This window comes from Phascolarctos cinereus, unplaced genomic scaffold, assembly GCF_003287225.1.
Source record: "Phascolarctos cinereus isolate Bilbo 61053 unplaced genomic scaffold, phaCin_HiC Scaffold_3;HRSCAF=262, whole genome shotgun sequence".
In the NCBI taxonomy this organism is placed as follows: Eukaryota; Metazoa; Chordata; class Mammalia; order Diprotodontia; family Phascolarctidae; genus Phascolarctos; species Phascolarctos cinereus.
The window spans coordinates 181,967,123-181,986,187 of NW_027555736.1; positions in this window are offsets into that span (position 1 = coordinate 181,967,123).

The following is a 19,065-nucleotide window of genomic DNA, read 5'->3' on the forward strand; positions in this document are numbered from 1 at the left end:
CAAACAAGTTCATTTCTGGGTGTGATATAGCCAATGGACAAGTCACTCCCTAGCTTATAGGGAAGAAGGAAACAAGCATTTATTGAGTGCCTACTATGTACCAGGTGTTTTACAAATATTACCTCATTTGATCCTCACAGCTGGGAGGGGGTGGGTTAGGTGGTATTATTATCTCCATTTTGCAGTTGAGGAAATTGAAGTAAACATATGTTAAGTGACTTGCCCAAGGTCAAGCAGCTAGTATTTGAAGTAGGATTTGAACTTGTCTCCTTGACTCCAGGCCCAATGTTCTGAAATCTACTGCACTCCCTAGCTGCCTCTGTCTAGGCTGCTAGGTCAATACACTGCTAGGCTGGGCAAAGCAGGTCACTATTTGGGGCTGGCTCCTTACCAGATTCAGCTACTACGGCTGCTACTGACTCTGGTTGCTGAGGGGACATTGGATGCTCTTCCAACCCTTGTAGGGTTAAATTCTGGTCTGTTCTTTCTCTGATACTCATTCACTTAAGATCAGGAAAGAGAGAAGAAACAGAGGTGCCATGTGTCCATGGATATATGGAAACCAGGTAGCTGGCAGCAGACGGCAGACTATTGCAAATACAATTGCTACCTCTCCCACAATATGGAGGTCTAGAACATTTCTTCCCTTTCACTCTAAAGCTGCTAAGGAAGGGAAGAAAATTTTGTCCATTTGAGCCTTTTATATATACATTTGGTCCTGGTTCAATAGTCAAATAAAAGTCTTTTCATCACCATGCAGTAAATCAATTTTTTTTCCCAAGAAATACATTTACCAACACATTTACCATTTACCAACACACTCCTGCTTATATGCTACATTAGATGATAGGGTGTAAAAACGGGTATTCTTTAACAGGAAAGCCAAATGAAACCTGGCCTGCTCTGAAGAGGGGAGGGAAAAGACCCCTTGATCAGGCATTTCTACAAGCCTCCACGTGAGTTGGTACCAGGCAGAGCAGATGAGGCATGCTCTAAAGCAGATGTTATTAAATCTTTCTTATATCACATGTACAGTCTTTGGCAGTCTCATGAAGCCCATGGACCTTCTTCTGAGAATAATATACATACACTTTAAAACTCATAATTGAAGGAAATGCTAAATTTCAGTTAGAGGTGATTAAAAATTAAGATACAATTTTTAACTCTTCAGGATCACAGAACCCCTCAATTCTATCCACAGACCCCCTTAGGGGCTTGTGTTCCCCAGGTGAAGAACCCCTGTTTTAAAGGATTGGGACCTCATCTGCTACCCCTCATATACATATATATGTGTTTATACCATACACGCATACATGTGTGTGTATATATATATGTGTGTGTGTGTGTGTGTGTGTGTGTGTGTGTGTGTATAGATATATACACAAGCAATTATATGTGTGAGAGACAGAGAGACAGATTACAGGTTTCCATTTTCTATAATTCCAAGTCACTTTAGAAGCAGGTTAAGAATGTTTTAGCTGAAGTTTAGGGGCTGCTGAATGATTCTCAGCCCAAACCAGTAACGTACCAGTAGCACACCTGGACCAAATAGAAAAATTTAGCTTGTAAAGATTTTCTCAATTTATAAAGGGCATATTGCTGCATCCTCTCAGTGACAGAGGAATGGAATGAGACAAAGCACATCTCACATAATCACGAATCTAGAGTGGAAAGGGGCCTTAGAGAGTACCTTGTTCAACCATCTCATTTGATAGATAAGGAAACTGAGACCTACAGAGGTCAGGTGACCTGCCCCAAAATTTATAAATTCCTATTTTACAGCAAAGAAGATTAGCTTCTCTTTTTGGCAAACTTTATTTAAAGTGCTATATAAACATGAACTAATATTAGTTGTTCATCTCAATATTTTTCTATGACTGTTATTAATTATTTCATTCTTCTCTTTTTGTTTGATGGAGCTCAGTAATGGTCCTGGGATAAGTCATGAACCTGCTGTTATTTCTCTGTGGACTAATGCACAGGTGGAGAAAATGACTGCTTTTTTTTTTAGCTGAATAAAAGTATTAGGATGCAAGGTCATCTTCTATAGACTCACTGAAAGCATCTTTTGTACAATTCCAGTAGCAATAAGGTTGGAGAGGATGTTATATACCACATCCCGTTCCCACATGATTTTGATTATTTCTTCTAGGTCATTCTACTTTGAAAGATGATGGATGACAATGAGGAGGAGGAAAAGGAGGGCTTTATGACCAACTTTATGAAGTCTTTGTGCTAATATCTGTGCTTTGACTGGTTCCTATCCTTTGCAAATCAAGGCTTTAAAAGAAACACATGGAAGTTTTGTCTTTCCAAGCCCAGGATTCCCACCTGTCATATCTCCTATAAGTTACAGCATTTCAGAGAAGAATGGGAAGACATACATACCAGGCACTCCCAGGCAGAGGTTCGGGTGAGACCTTTCCCCTTGAATCTTTCTTCGCTTATAAGATGAAGGAAAGAACTGTTTGATTTCAAGGAAATTCCCTGGGGGAAAATTCCACTTCAATTAAAGTCACACTAGAGGTAAGGAAATTGCAAAGCTGCCATAGCTAAGAAGCACATCCATTTCCACCCTACCCTTCTATCCCTACACAGGGTCATTCATATGGAGAAAGAGTAAGAGAGAGAGAGAAAGAGAGAGAGAGAGAGAGAGAGAGAGAGAGAGAGAGAGAGAGAGAGAGAGAGAGAGAGAGAGAGAGAGAGAGAGAGCACGGTTTCCATTTGCTATTTTTTGTGAACAAAAAAGTACTGTACATCACTAATTAGACCATATGGGCTGAATTTCTCATACCAAGTCATACTTTTCCCTGTGGCATCATGTGGCTTTAGCATTTGATCTGTCTTCCAGCCCCCCACTCCAACCCATTTCCTTTGTGTTTGAGATAATAAAGTACACATGTTATGCTTGTGGGTAGATCTATGTTCTTGCTCAAGATAGTAGGTGGGAAGGGATGTATTCAGAATCACAAAACATAGAATCCTAGGCCTGGAAGAAACCCAAAGAGATCATCCTTTAAATCCATCCTAGAAAGATATTTTCATTCATTTACTGAAAGATGGTAGGACCTATGCAGGAAGGTAGAAATGGCTGGAATTCCTGAGTCAATAGGAGTGAAGACCAAGAGATGTAACGTCTTCAAGATCTGAATCATTATCTAGAGGAAGAACAGCTCTTTCAGTCTTAGATGAGACTAAAACAAGGTATAGTAATGTTAAAATGTAATATGAGGAATTGTAGTTGATTTTAAATAACTACCTGATGTGGGGTGTTAAGACAATGGAGTGGGTAGTTGAGGGAAGATGTGGAATTTCATTTCTGAAAGGGTATAATTTAATTAAAAAAAATTACATAGTCAAGTATTTCTCAGAAAATAATGTCAAGACAGCTATTTCCAGATGTGGGCCCATACTCTCCCACCTCCATACGTTTTCCCAGGCCATCACCAGTGCCTGGAAAGCACTCTCTCTTCAGCATCTATAGTCCCCATGATCTACCCAATTACGAGCTCTTCCTTCTCAAATATTCTTATAGCATGTGGATCTCTCCTTAGCCATTGTGCTTACATAAAAGCTTTGCTAAAACCAGCAATTGTTAAATTTTCAGCATGAGGATTTATACCTTGGAAGTTGGCAAATGCTACAAATCAGGGCTTGATTAATTGTTGTATTGATTGCCTAGACTTAAAATGATGGAGAAAATGTTAATAATGAAGACAAAAATTAAAATTAAGTTGTGCATACATTTTGGAGAGCCAGTTGTTAAACACCTACCAGCACACCCCTGCATACATGGTATATTAGATTATGGATCCATAAATGGGCATTCTTCAATCCTTTCAGTTTTTCCTGCATGGATAGTTGGGTTTAATTCTTCTGAAGTGGGGGAGAAGAAGAGGATCATAGGATCATAAATCTAGAGCTGAAAGGGGCCTCAAAGGCCATTTAGTCCCACCCTCACATTTTACAAATAAGGAAATGGAGGCCTAGAGAGGTTAAGTGACTTGCCCAAGATCACCCTGATAGTAACAGAGGTGGGGTCTGAAACCAGGTCCCCTGACTCTAGAATCCATGCTTTTCCTACTGTGCTATGCTACATCCCATTATGTAAAATTCATTTAGGAGCTGGTAAGATCAGCACAAAAGCAAGTGAAAACAGGAGCATCTGGAAGACCTCACCATCTATAGGAAATCCATCTTTCATTTGAACTATGAACTGGACATCTTGTGTCCGACACCCTTAATGGGAATGTGCTCTCTTCATCACCATACTCAAATTCATACTTACACATAAAAAATGTATGCATTTCCCACCACCACCACCGCTATTATTCCCTACCTCTTTTCATCTTTCTTTCTTTCTTTCTCTTTCTTTCTTTCTCTTTCCTTCCTTCTTTCTTTCTTTCTTTTTCTCTTTCTTTCTTTCTTTTTCGCTTTCTTCCTTCCTTCCTTTCTTTCTTTCTTTCTTTCTTTCTTTCTTTCTTTCTTTCTTTCTTTCTTTCTTTCTTTCTTTCTTTCTTTCTTTCTTTCTTTCTAACACCACCTCAACTCATTTTAAGTTAAGTGTAGACTCTTGCTAACAATATGTTCCATCCGGCTGGTATCCCAATGACTGTGAGCCATGGAATGAAAAAAGCATGAAAGTTTAGAATCCCATCTATCTTGGATGGCCCCTCCTGCATGTGGGGTGATTAAGTAGATGACCTTTTAAGACTCTTTCCAGGATTAAGACTTGGAAAAAGTCCTGTTACTAGACTGTTTAAGTGAAGTTTAAAGCCAAAGAATCATACAACTTGTGGATTTAACTTGATTGGGATTTTCTACCTACTCAGATATAGTACCTTTAGTTGTGGGGGTGGTTCTAATACCTTGTTTGAGTGTACTTATGGAGAGTTATGATTCCATCGTTCGGAGGGATGGAAATACTGAGAGATATTTAAAGAGAATCTTAGTTGTTATAGAAAGAAATTTCTTTCCATCCTATACTGGAAATCCTGATTTTAAGCGAAATATTTGGTATAACATGAATCATTTTATCAAGATACAGATATAGACACAGGACAGAGACCAGGATTGTCTAGGATCATGAGTTAGGCCAGGACAGCACTTGATCCACATGTGATTTAGAGTTGTACACAATTTAGAAATCACAATTGGGAAGCCAGTTTGTACAGAAAGGGGTCATATTACTGGGAATCCTCAGGGAAAAGAAATCAAATTAGAGAACATGGACAAAGCTTAGAGTCCAAGTAGCTTGCCCAAGGTAGCCATTTGAGAGATCCAAGTTGAGCAGGAAAGCATGAGTAGAAGTAGAGTCTTTGTGACCGAGAAATGTCTGGGAAATATAAGGAAATCGGTAGAGAACAATGTGTTGACTGAGTGCAGTAACTAAGAATCCAAGAGTCAGGAGGGTGGATCCAGCAACACCCTAAGCAATGTATATGTGATTCTTAATCCCAGAGTTTTCAGTCCTCTGTCCCAGCTTTAACCAACCTTTCTGGCATAGGTTGATAATAACTAATAGGTCCCTGTGATTTTCAGAGAAAAGCAAGATTCTACAGGTGCTAGTCATTGCAGTAGAAGACAAGGCCCCCGCAGGAATCCTTCTTAGTTCTAATAGTGGGATAAAGGGCAGGAATTCCTCAAAAAGCCAAGTCATTTTTTCAGTAAAGATTGTCCATCTTAAATTCCCTTGAAAGGTTCCATGCCTCAGGCAAATGAGGTTTGACTACCACGACCTCTGTGTTCCCTTCCAGCTCTAAAGTTATAATCTATGATTTTCTAGCACTCTTACAAAGCGGGGCTTATGGGGTCAAATATCACTTAGACCCATTGTGGTAGAATTTTAGGGAAGTAGCATGATATATATATATATATATATTTTTTAATTTAGAGGCTGTGGACCTGAGCTATGAGCCTGGAACCTTGGATAAGTCACTAGTTCTCTGAGACTCAGTTTCCTCCTCCATAAAGGGAGTTAGACTACATCAGGGATGGGGAACCTGCAGCCTCAAGGTCACATGAGGAAGGGTGGCACTTGAGGACCTAGAGGGCCCTAGAGGGAGACCTGTGGCCTCCAGGCTGCAGATTCACCACCCCTGGACCAGAAGATCTCTAAAATGCCTTCAAGCTCTAAGTCTCTCCTAGCTCTTTGAATTATTTCTTCTCCATTTCATTTCAGAGCCTTCAGCACTTGCTCTTGCCTATGTTACCATTCTTACTTTCTTCCATTCCCTAATATGGGTCAGACAGGATGAACTGCCCATTTTTCAACACATTGAACCGCCCTTAAGAGAGATACTATATTTATAAGTGATCTCAGATTTGTACAGCCTTCCTGGAGTTAACCGTGACTGGAGTTATGGTGCAGTTATGAGTAAATGGGGGGAAAAGGGGAGGATCCTAATTTTATTTTTTCTTTGTTCTGCTAAGTCATTACCCTGTCTCTTGAATACCTCACTTAAGCTTCTGTTCGAGTGGCTGAAGGGTAATGGGGCTTTGATCATTTTCTTCTTGGAATGGATTGCAAAGATGTTGACTTTGAGATTTGGCCCCCTTGCCTACACCCCACCAGACAGAAACTCAAAAGTCTTGTTGACATTAAGAAATAATTGTGTGTTCACACTGAGAAGACAAGGGAGATAACTGAGGGGCACAGCAGCAATCTTGCAAGAATCAAGAGCAATGAACTTTGACTGGGCAGAGGATCAGTGGAGTTTCAACCTAGACAACCTCTATTTTCACCTTTATTCTATAAGGGAATATTACAAAGGTCTCCTAATTAATAAACCCTTTGGTGCATCAGATCTAGAATGGCCTTTTCTCTCCAGAAGAAACCTCACAGCCCAGAAAACATATGTATTCCTGGCAGCTTTTCAAGTCATGTTTATTACCAAGTACTAGGGCGGAGGGGGGATTTTCTTGCCAACAGCATTCACAGGACACAACACTTGAAAGCACATCAAGGAAGCAACCATTTCCATGCCACATGCACAGTCACTAACTGTAACTTCAACTTAGCTGATGTTGTCAGCACTGACCTCATCAGCCACAAGACTAACCAAATAAAGTTGCGTACCTAGGAATTGACACCATTTCCCAGTATTACAAGATGCCAGGCTGAAGCCAATCTCCACTGCCACTCTCAGGCCTAGAGAAACCGTCTGCTGGCCATTGGAAGGAAGACATCATCTCCAACTTCTTCCTGCTGTTTTGATCTTACTAATCCTCTGAGTGTGGACTACTTCAGGTCTTATTTCTGGGAAACCAGGACATCAAGGAAACTCTTTTATTCAGTTAAACCCCATACAGCATAATGTTTCTGGAAGAAATCCAGTGGCATTAAAAAAATGGGGGTATAAAAGCAAATCCGTTACATAAGGAAGATGCATGCAAGTTTCCCCCTTTCTCCTACTCACATTCTTTTCTTTCCCTCCTCTCTCTGTTTCCAAAGCTAGAAATTCTAACCTGGAGCCAGTTATTTCCACCTCTTAGCCTCAGTTTTCCCATCTGTAAAGTGAGAGAAATGATCTAGGTGCTCTTTAGGGTTCTTTCCAGCTCTAAATCCTATGAATCCTCTCTCCCTAATGCTAGTGTCCTGTTCTTGTGGACGGTAAAGACAAGACCGGAATAGGAGGGAGTGTCCCAGGTTCACGGAAGGTGACAAAGCTGGCTCAGACTAAGCACTTAGCATTATACATCCACCCCTTAAGAGTGCTCCAAATCCATCAGTCATCATGGAAAAATCAGAGGCTTTGCTGGATTCTGGCCTCTCCAAACAGATCGTCTGCACTCCTTCATGGACTCCACAATTCAGCATTTGGGCGAGGAGAGCTTCAAACCGGCAAACCTGTCTCTACAACAGATTGTTGGATAACTTGGAATAAGCTGAGAGGAACAAGTCAAAACAATAAGTTGTTTCATGAAGGGGATAAGATTAATCTTGAACGATGCCCAAGTGTGACTCACCCTGTCAAACATTATATATATGATCTCCTTAAGCATGAAGCCCCAATCCACTGAAACTCAGCTTTTCAGTGGGCTTTGCTGTTACATCTTATCCCTCGCTCCTGGCTGGTTTTTGCTGTTGTTGTTGTTATTGTTGTTGTCATAGGTTATATAACTTGCTGAATGATGCAGTTTGACCAAGAATGCTCTCTACCTGTGCTTTGTGTGCAGTGCTGTTAGTACAACCAGAGGGATGGCGGTCCTCTCATTGGCTATGTGACCTCATGCCAGTCAGTCACTTCATAGGATCATAGATTTAAAGCTGGAAGGGACCTTTGAGTCCATCAAATCCAACCCTCATATTTTACATATGAAAAAAAAAATAAGCCCTGAGGAGATTTACTGAGGGGTGGGAACAATCATTTATTAAGTACCTACTATGTGAAGGGCACTAGGCTAAGTGCTTTACAAATATTGTCTCCTTTGATGCTAGGATCACATAGCTATTAAGTGTCTGAGTCAACATTCAAACTTGGTCCAGCCAGTTGATAAGCATATTAAGTACCTACTATGTCCCAAGAAGTGTGCTGAGCACTAGAGCTACCAAAAAAGCAAAAGACAGTCAGCCTTTGTTCTCAAGGAGTTCACAGTCTAATGGGGGAGGCAACTTGAAAACAACTATGTACAAACAAGCTACATAAAAGATAAATGGGAATCAATAAAAGGAAGGATAGAATTAAGAGAATTGGGAAAGGCTTCCTGTTGGAGGTGGGATTTTGGCTGGGACTCTAAGCAAGCCAGGAAAACTGAGGAGGCAGAGCATTTAAGGCATGGGGGACAACCATTGAAAATGCCTAGAGTCCAGAGATGGAGATTTTTTGGTAGAAGAAGAGCAAAGAGGTCGATGTCAGTGGATCATAAAATACATGGGGAATGTAAGATGTAAGAAGAATGGAATGGGGTGAGGATATTGTGAAGGGCTGTGAACCCAAAATAGAGGAGTTTTCATTTGATCCTAAAGTTGATAGGGAGCTACTGGAGGAGTTTATTAAGTAGGGGGAGTGACACGGTCAGACCTATACTTTAGGAAAACCACTTTGACAGCTGAATGGAGGATGGAATAGAGCAGGGAGAGACTTGTGTCCAGGATGTTAATCAGAAATTGTGAGGTGGTGAGGGCCCGTAAGAGGATGGTGGCTCTGTTAAGGAAAGAAAGGGACATTTGCAAGAAATGTTATGAAGATTAAATCGTCAGGCATTGCTAGCAGATTAATTATGGGAGGGTGAGGGATGAGAGAAAGTGAGTCTGGGATGGAACCTGGGTTAAGAGCCTAAGTGACTGACTGGCCAACTACTATACCTCCTAGAGAAGAACTGAGAGGTCAAAGGATTGGAGATTATAGTGTGGATGAAGACCAGGGTTTTGCAGAGGAAGGCAGAGGGAGAGGTGAAAAGCCAATAGATTGTTATCAGATAAAGGGATTTCAGAATTCTTGAATGTAGGGGCTATATATTTGTAGGTGATAGCAAGATCAAGGGTATGACTATCTCTGTGTGTAGCTGAAGTAGGGTGGAGGAGTAGCTTATGGGTGGTAAAGGAGGTTAAGGTATTGAATTTTAGTGTTTTTGAAGGAGAATCAATATGTATGCTGAAGCTTCTAATATGAGGACAAGAGTTGTAAAGAAGAGAAAAATTGTGAGCCAAGGTGTCAAACTCACTGAGGATAGAAGAGAAGTAACATGGAGGTCTACAGATAACAGCTACCAGGATTTTGATTGGATGGTAGATATGAATAGCTTGAACCTCACAGGAAGAGAGGTTTCTGCATAAATGCAGGAAACCCAAGGTGACTTGGAAGTGACAATGAGGAGCAAGGAATATTCCAACTTCCCTACTTCAACCAGTGAGCTGAGGAGAATAGGTAAAGGGGCAGCCAATACTGAAAACCATGGCCAGGGAGGCTGTGTCATCGGGGGGAAGCAGGTTTTAGTAAGAGCTAGGAGTGGGAGAGGAAAAGATTTAAAATGAAGGGAAATTTGTTGCCAATGGAACAGGCCGAATTCATTCCAGAGGGCATAGTAGATGCCCTGGGTGGAGTTGGGTTGAAATATTGGGGTCAGAGAATTGACAAGGATGGAATGAGGAATCAGGTGGTAGAAGGTGTGGGATGGGGTTTCAGTGATGATCTATAGGATTTCAGAATCACTGGGATGTGAAGGGTATTACCGGATATGAGAATGTTCATCACTGAGTGGAAGTCACACTCCCTTACCCTCAAAGGACAGACACAGCAGAGATATGCAAGCTGAAGTCAAAGAGAGGATTTCTTTTCTTTGCATGGAGGTTCACCATCCATTTGGAAGATTAGGTTGGCAGCAGGAGGTAGAAGTTACTTTATGCTGACACAGATGGAAGTGGTTGCTTTGGGGGCAGGTGGAAGATGCTCAGCCCAGACCCTAGTAGCCTTTCCTCAGGGGACCCACCATGCCCAGCAGGAGATGGAAGGCTCAAAGCACTAGAACATGCATTCTTAGGTCTTTTCACCTGAGGAGGATGTCTATAAGGGGACAGTAAGAAGTGGGCAGAATTTCTTGTCTAACAATCTTTCCTTACCAAGGGCCAAATAAGAATGTGATTCACAATTCCCTTCTCATCCCCCATTCTACATCTCCAATCCTAAACTTCATTTGTGGCGCTGCGGTCTTAAGGAATAGTAAGTCCCTTATTCCCCTCCTTCCTTACAGTACTTTTTTTTTTAACACTAGCACCTAAAGCTAAGGCAGCTAGGTAGCATAGTGGATAGAGCACCAGGTCTGGAGTTAGAAAGACCTGAGTTCAAATTTGACCTTAGACACTTACTAGCTATATGACCCTGGGCAAGTCACTTAACCTTGTTTGCCTCAGTTTCTACATCTAGAAAAGGAAATGGCAAACTACTCCAATATCTTTGCTAAGAAAACCCCAAATGGGCTCACAAAGAGTCAGACTAAAACAACTGAACAACAAAAAAGCTAGCCCAGAGTGCAAGTATTCTTTGAAAGATAACAAGGACTCCTTTTTTTTTTTAACCCCCCACCTAGGCATGTATTCATCACATAACTGGTGGTTAGCATTTCAAGAGACTTCTGGGGAGAAAGAAGGCAGCCATGAGGCAAGAGCAATGAAGGTGTTTAGGAGCGCAGGAGTCTGTAGCTGCCCATAGAGCAAGGAAAATAGGCATCTTAAAATTTAGAAAGGTTCTGAGATCATCTGAGATCTGAATACATATGCAGGGACTCCCTTCCTGAAGTTTTCCAACTGTCTTCTCTGACTAAAGGGAGACTTTGTCCAAGTCTTCTTCATAGGAATGTCCAATGAAAAAAATGAATACTAACAATGTAATCTGTGATTTTGACTGGTCTACCAGAAATAATGTTATTTAATATCACATTAATTTATATTCAACTCATGTCTAGCTTGGAGAAAGAAATATCCAAACTGTCATAATCTCACCCCACCACCCCACCACCCTCCTTGGGACATGGCTTTCTTCCCCAAGACAATTTGAAGTAACATTTATATGAATCTTGAACAAGGAAAAGATCATGATAAGTTTAAAAAAAGTTTTGAATGAACATTCCAGAACTACTCTGTTCCTTTCTGGACAGATCACCTTAAAGATTGAAAAGACTTACTTCCTGTGATCGGTATCTTAACCTTGAATTTTAGAAGAGGATAATGTCCTTGGGGAATGAGTAAAGGCCCCAGTCCATTCCTGGTGGGTGGAAAGACAATGATTCCATTTTGACCAGTAGTATCAAACTCCACATATTGACTTAGAAAATCACAAATTAACATTATCTATTTTGTGTTATATATTTTTTTAAAGATTTCCCAATTCATTTTAATCTGTTTCTGTCTACACTCTGAAATTTTGCTGGCTGTTGAGGCCTGGGTGGAGAGTTTGACATCTGATCTAGACGAGTTAAGTTTGCTTATCACTCATTCCATTTCAAAGGTAGGCCTCAGTCTTTGTTCTTCCCATTTTCCTAAAGGCAAAAAAAGCCTGGAAAGAGTATTAGACTGAAGAAATAGTATTTCAAGAGAAGGGGGGAGCAGAGAGATTTTAAAAATATGTTTCCAAAGGATTCATACGATTTGAGAGATTTGAAACATAAACTACTCTAGGGAGGAGAATAAAACATCAGGAATATATGCCATGATTGCTTTCTGTCCCTTTACTATGCATTTCTATCCTGAAAAAATGTTACCTTATTTCAATGCTGTTTCCAGGCTGGGTCAAATGGAATGGTGAGCAAGTGAATATCTGGACCTCAGTTACATTTAGAAATTCCAAAAATTACCTGGATAGACTAGCCACTTACCCTCTGAATGCCCCTAAGCAACTCTCTAAAACTATAAAATTACAAAGATGTCAATTTCTACTGGTAAAAGAAGCATTTCCTGAAAAAGGAATCACAGATCTTTCCACAAGACCCACACCCCCATGCCAAAAAAAGTTTACAAAACAAGTTAATGATAAAATCAGGAAAACAAATTCCCCCATGGGACTTGTTCCTTAAGAATTCCTTTGCCTCCACTATCCTCTTAACCAAAGTCAACCTAAAGGATTTAGAAGCATTGAGAAAAGAGGTAGTTGAGATTGTAAGCTACCCAAAACTGCTCATCAGCAGTGTGAGAGGTCTCTGTCTCCCCACAGACCAGATGAGGGCTCAAAGAGACTATCATGTAGATCTCCTCTAGCTCTGATATTCTAGGCTTCTTTAACATTTAGATACAAGTAAGCAATGATTACAAAACCTTCAGTTGTCCCCAAAGAGGAAAAGTCTTTCACTGCATGTGCATCTTGGGTCATAGGATTACATGATTTCAAGTTGGAAGGGACCTTAGAGATCTTGCAATCCAAATGTATGACATCTGCACATTGAGCCTCTTCTTGCCTTTGGGGAAGCTATGGCAAATGACTAGTTAATTTTACATATCGTAATAATTAAATCTGTGTATTAAAGGAAGAGAGAAGTGCATTAAGTAAAGGGATCAGTAGGAGCTGGGATAGCCCCTCTATTGAAAGAATATTTGATCCGGGCCAAGTATATAGCTTGATTGAGAGGGGTGAGGTCACACCAGGAAGAAGAACCAGGAGACTAGATAAAAACAACTGTTTCTCCAATGACCACAGGAGCTCAAAGAAAGCTTAGATTGTACCAAAGATAGGAATAGAGGGCAATTAAAGAGAATAGACTTCCCAAGGAGCCAGGGAAAGGATTAAACTGGAAAAAGACTAGCTGTGAGTTGTAATTGTATAGAGATATCGACAGAATCACAGAATATCAGAATTGGAAGAGACTTCATCTAGTCCATCTAATTCTGGAATAATACCCAACTGGTAATATGATCTTTGGTTGCATATTTCTATCAGTCAATTAGTAAACATTTGTTGTTGTGTGGTTTTCAGTCATGTCCAATTCTTTGTGACCCTTTTTGGGGTTTTCTTAGCAAGGATACTGGAGTGGCTTGCCATTTCCTTCTCCAACTTATTTTACAGATGAGGAAACTGAGGCAAACAGGGTTAATGATTTTCCCAGGGTCACACAGCTAGTAAGCGTCTGAGGCCAGATCTGAATGCAGATGGGGTACTCTATCCATTGTGCCACCTAGCTGGGCCAATAAACATTTACTGAATGCTTATTTTGTCCCAGACCATATATTAGGCACTAGGGATACCAAAAAATTAAAAATGAAACAATTGCTAGTCATAAGGAGATTATGTTCTAACAAAGGAGAAATTGAGTGCATTAATCAATATATGTAAAATGCTTTTGAAAACAATTATTCCAAATCAATAAAATGTAGTTGGATATAAACTGGTTTGGGAAGGAGGGCATCAATAGGTGCGGGGATCCGGAAAGGCTTCATTTAGAAAGTGATGCTTAAGTGGCATCTTGAAGGAAGAGAAGGATTCTTTGAAGCAGAGGGGAGGGAGGAGTGCAAAGGCACAGAGAAGAGGGACAGAGTGTGGTGTGTAAGGAATAGAGAGAAAGTTGGTTTCATTGAACTGGAAAATGCAGGAGAGTGAGTCATGCACAATGAGTCTGAACCACAAGCTTTCTGAATTTTGGAAAGCGCTTTGTTTTGTACCTTCCTAGTGTATTTATCATGAAACACAAGTTATCCCACTATAGTTATCTGTATTGGTATCTTACCCATCTACTAGACTGTAAGATACCAATATAGATAACTAACAGGGAACATGTCTTATTCGAATTTTTTATCTAGCACAGTTCTCCAGAGGGTGCCTAATAAATATTTGTTAATTGCTTGATTAAAAGCTACCTTGACAATTTCTCTCTTAGGCTGGGAAGTGAGCACCAACTATTCTCTATGCCTATTATTGCTCCCTTTTAGGTATTTCATACTCTCATTTTTCAGCTCCCATTTAGTGAAGAAGACAATTTTTGTCTGTTATTGTCATTTTTCAAGTCAACAACTGGCTTTAGAATACTGCTATTAGTGACTTAATATGAGGAGATAAGGTAAAGTCCATGTTTTGGAAGCCATTGCTACATGTAGGAACCTCAAGCCCTTGGATGGTGGTAACAAAAACAGATAGAGCTATAGCCTCATTTTAGTTTGGGAATCTTTATCTTCTCTTTCTAAGGAGGGCTTAATATACATATTTGGTAGATAAAACTCACAGATCCTGAGATTTTTGTTACTTGATTAGTCAGGCTCAGGGATATATTTCAGATACAGAAAGAAACAGCAAAGGATAACTCTTCCATCATATCTCCTTGGCTAACAGGAGGAAAATAGACATGGTGGGGAATGTCCAAGTCATCTTCCAATGACTAGGAGGACTAGAAGGAAAACACAGAAACACAGTCTAGCCTTACCCCTAGTTCAGCCCCACATCTGCCCTCAGACCTCCTTAACAGCTGCTTGGGCCTCTTGAGACACAGAATTCAGAGGCAGTTCTATTTGGTCTATTTCTCATCAGAATTTGTCACGTCAGGAGTATTGAGAGGAGAACAGGGTGAAAAGCTTTGAGAACCAAGATGAATCTGAAAAGGAAAAGAGGAGGCCAGGCACTGTAGCATGTTAGAGTAAACTGGGCTATGAAAGTAGCCAGCAAGATGGAGCCGGGTGTCAAAGGGACCAGAGAAGATGCAGAAATTGAAGATCTAGACCATGCAGTGGAACAGAAACTGAGCAGAGAATTCAGAACCAGGAAATCAGGGGTCAAAGGTTAATCATGAAGCTATCAAAGGTTAAAATAAATAGGACATTAGGGAATGGTACAGGAGAGAGGTAATGAAAGTGAGAGAAGAGAATCAAGAACCAAAGATGACTCTTTGTTGGAAAAGAAATACTGAAATGGAGGTAGCTGTTACCTCAGTCAGGAAGCCTTGTACACTTTCTACAAAGGCTGGAGCCAATTCCAGGATATAGGCTGCTCAAGGCCTGCAGTTAGGAGCACATGAACTGACCTTAAGGAGAAGATAAACAGGCTAACCTGGCAGGCTGATGGATTTCTGGGAGAGACATAAAGGTAGCTCATAAGAGCGGCTCTGCTTAGATAGGTAAGAATCACCACAAATCCCCTGGAAATGAAAAGGCTCACAGGATTGGTGTGTACTAATTGTTTAACAGGGCAAAGGAACATGCTTTGATAGGTCAAGATGGGAAGTGCTCCAGAATCCTATAAATTATTCCTGATTATTGAGTGCTGAATGCACAAGTTCCAGACATATATAAATAATGTATTTGTATAAATAATTAAAAGCACAAGGAAAATTACCTAAGCAGGAAGCCGTTTTAAATTTAGCAGGGGTATTAGTATGAAGAATCTGGATCTCACCATTCTTCTCACCTAGTCCCACCCCCTTCTTTGTATTGTCAGAACTGAAGATGAGAGAAGGTTAATATTCAGCAGAAAATTATAATTAGCATATTTGTAAATTAGCATCCTGTTTATGATCAAAGTAATTGTGTATTTGCTTTAAATAAAAGGTTCTGCTTTCCTGGAAGCTACTAGCCTATCCTTGTCAAAAAAAAAAAGTATTTTAATATTCCTTCAACAAAAAAATATTAAAAGCCCACATGGGCAGCACTGTGATGGATCCAAAGATAAGACAAGGTCCTTACCCTCAAGAAGTCTAAAATCTTGTAAAGGAGAAAAGAAATGGATAAGAGTACATGTAGCTGAAATGCATGTCATACTTCATGATTACAAAGTACTTTCCCATATGTTATCTCATTTGATCAACACCAGGGAGTAGATAGCACAAATATTGTCATCCCCATATTACAGACCAGGAAATTAAGGCTTAGGGTGGTTGTGACCTGACCTAGATCATGTAGGCTGTAAGCAGTAAAGCTAATACTCGAATCATGGTCTTTCTGTCTCCAACTCTATTGTTGTTTCCACTGCTTTCCCCTGCCTTCCAATAACAATACAAAGTAGAATGTATCATGTCCTAAGAGAGGTATGCAGAAAGCAGAGTGTAATTCCCCTTGGGGTGATCATTTCTTTTATCATTATTATTATTATTATTATTATTATTATTATTATTATTATTATATTTTAATTTATGGAATAAAACAAGCATTTTCATAACATAGTATAATTTTAAAAAGATGATTACACATCAAACTACAAGCCTATTATGTATAACTTGCTATTCCTTTTAAATATATAATAAAGTTATTGTGTAAATTTCTTCTTTTCCTTTTTTTTTTTTAATCCAGGAGCAAGAGGAGAGGGTAGCATGTGTACTAGACAGAAGCACGGATAGGATTTTGACAAACAAAACTACATTGGTCAGGCAGGACATTACAGATAAAAGGGGACGATATGGGCAAGGAAATTAATCATGAACTGTGTTCAGGAAGTTAGAGAATAATCTAGTTTGGCTAAAGTATAGAGCACGCAAAGGGAAGTAGTGAGAAATAAGGCTGAAAAGAAGCTGGAGCCAAATCCTGGAGAGCCTTGAATGTCATACTTAGTAGGCAACAAGATACTACTAAGTTGTTTTTCTTTTTCTTTTTGTTTTCTGTTTTTATTTTAGCAGAAGGGCAACATGATCAGAACTGTGCTTTAGTAAAATTAATGTTATGGTTTTGAATAGATTGTATTATTATGAGACAGGGCAGGAGAGCTTACAAGCAAGAAATTCAGTTAAGAAATTATTGCAAAGTCCAGGTGGAAGATAATGAGAGCTTAAGCTTGGGTAGGAACAGAAGGAATAGCAAGGAGAAAAATTCAACAAATATTATGGAGGTAGAATAGAGAAAACTTGGCTACTGATAAGATGGGGTTCAAGGGGAGACAGAGAATAGTCATCATTCTTTCATTCATTCAACAAACATTTATTAAATATATATTGTATATCATAATTCACTGTCCCAGATGCCTGAGGAGATAAAACATTTATATGACGTGGTTTCTACTAGCATCATGGAATTTATAGCCTAGTAGACTATAACGTATTTGGGGTCAAAGACAGCTCTTGGGTTTCAGACCTGAATGACTGGGAGGATATTTGTGCCATTAACAGAAAAAGGAGAAGTCAATAAATTCAATATGTTCTAAGCTAAACTCATCATCTTCTCCTCAATGCCCTGACCCACCTCTCCCCACTTGGCAATCATCCTCTGACTTCCAGGAGGAAATAGATGTCCAGTAAACAGTTGAAAACATTCATCTGATCAGGTCATCCCCTTGCCTGGGAAGTTCCAGTGCTCTGTCTTGCTCCCAGAATAAAATGCAAAATCCTATTCAGCTCTTAAAGTCCCTCATTATCCCTTTCCAGGATGTCCTCTCATGTGTCACACTAGGCTCCGATAAGTGAGCTTTTGTCTCATCTTGCTTGAAACCTGGCCTCTATACCACTTCCCACTTCCATGTCATCCTGCTTAAACTGCAGACATCATTCTCCTCTCCTTCCAACCAGAACTTCATACTTTACCCCAGGGGCTTCAAGCTCTGAGAAATGAGCTTTCACAGTCTTGTCCAGATCCAGGCCTCTACACCATTTCCTGGCCATAGCCTCACTATGATGTTGCAACTCCTCAGCAAGTCCCTTTTATGTGTTATCTTTCCTGCATTTGAATATAATTCCTTGTGACCCTGGGCAAGTCATTTAACTCTGTTTGCCTCAGTTTTTTTTTTAAATCTGTAAAATGAACTAGAAAAGGAAATGGCAAACCACTGAAGTATCTTTGCCAAAAAAAACCAACAACAGCAAAAAACCCCAAAAAACCCAAAAGGGGATTTTCCTTGTGAATAGAGATGGTCTTGCCTGCTTGTATTAGCTAGCTCTTAGCTCAGTGCCTGGTGTGTAGTAAATGCTTAATTATCATCTATGTCTATCTATCCATCACTATGTATCTATCATCTATGGCTATCTTTTCTGTCTGTCTAGCTATCATCTATGTCCATCTCTGTTTGTCTGTTTATCTGTCTTCTATGTCTGTCTGTCTGTCTGTCTATCTATATATCCTTTGTCTGTCTGTCTGTCTATCTATCTATCTAATGTCTCTCTACTCATTGCTTCAGCCAAACTGGCCTACCTGTTCTTCCTTGTAGACAACAATGCATTTCTTGTCTTTCCGCCACTGTACAAAGCTATCTCCCAGGTCTAGAATGGTCTCTTTTCTCCCCTCTCCCTCAGAGAATCATGAATTTCATTCAAAGCTCAGTTGCAGTGCAACCTTCTGCAAGAAGCCTGTCCTGATGTCCCTCCTTTCCAGTGTCCTCCCTATCCTACTTCCCTGGAAATTTTTTTAATGTTTTTTTCAGATAGATAGATAGATGGATGGATAGAGATCTCTATATAAATTTATCTCCTTGTATTTATGTTATTTTCCGACAAAGAATTTAATCTCCTTGACAATAGTGATTAATTCATTATTATCTTTGTATCTGTAGTACCTAGCATATTACTGTTATTTGGTCATTGAGTTGGGTCCGATTCCTCATGACCCCATGAGCCATAGTGCACCAATACTGTCCATGGGGTTTTCTTGGCAAAGACACTGGAGTGGTTTGCTATTTTCTTCTCCAGTGGATTAAGGCAAACAGAAGTTGTGACTTGCCCAGAGTCACACAACTAGTA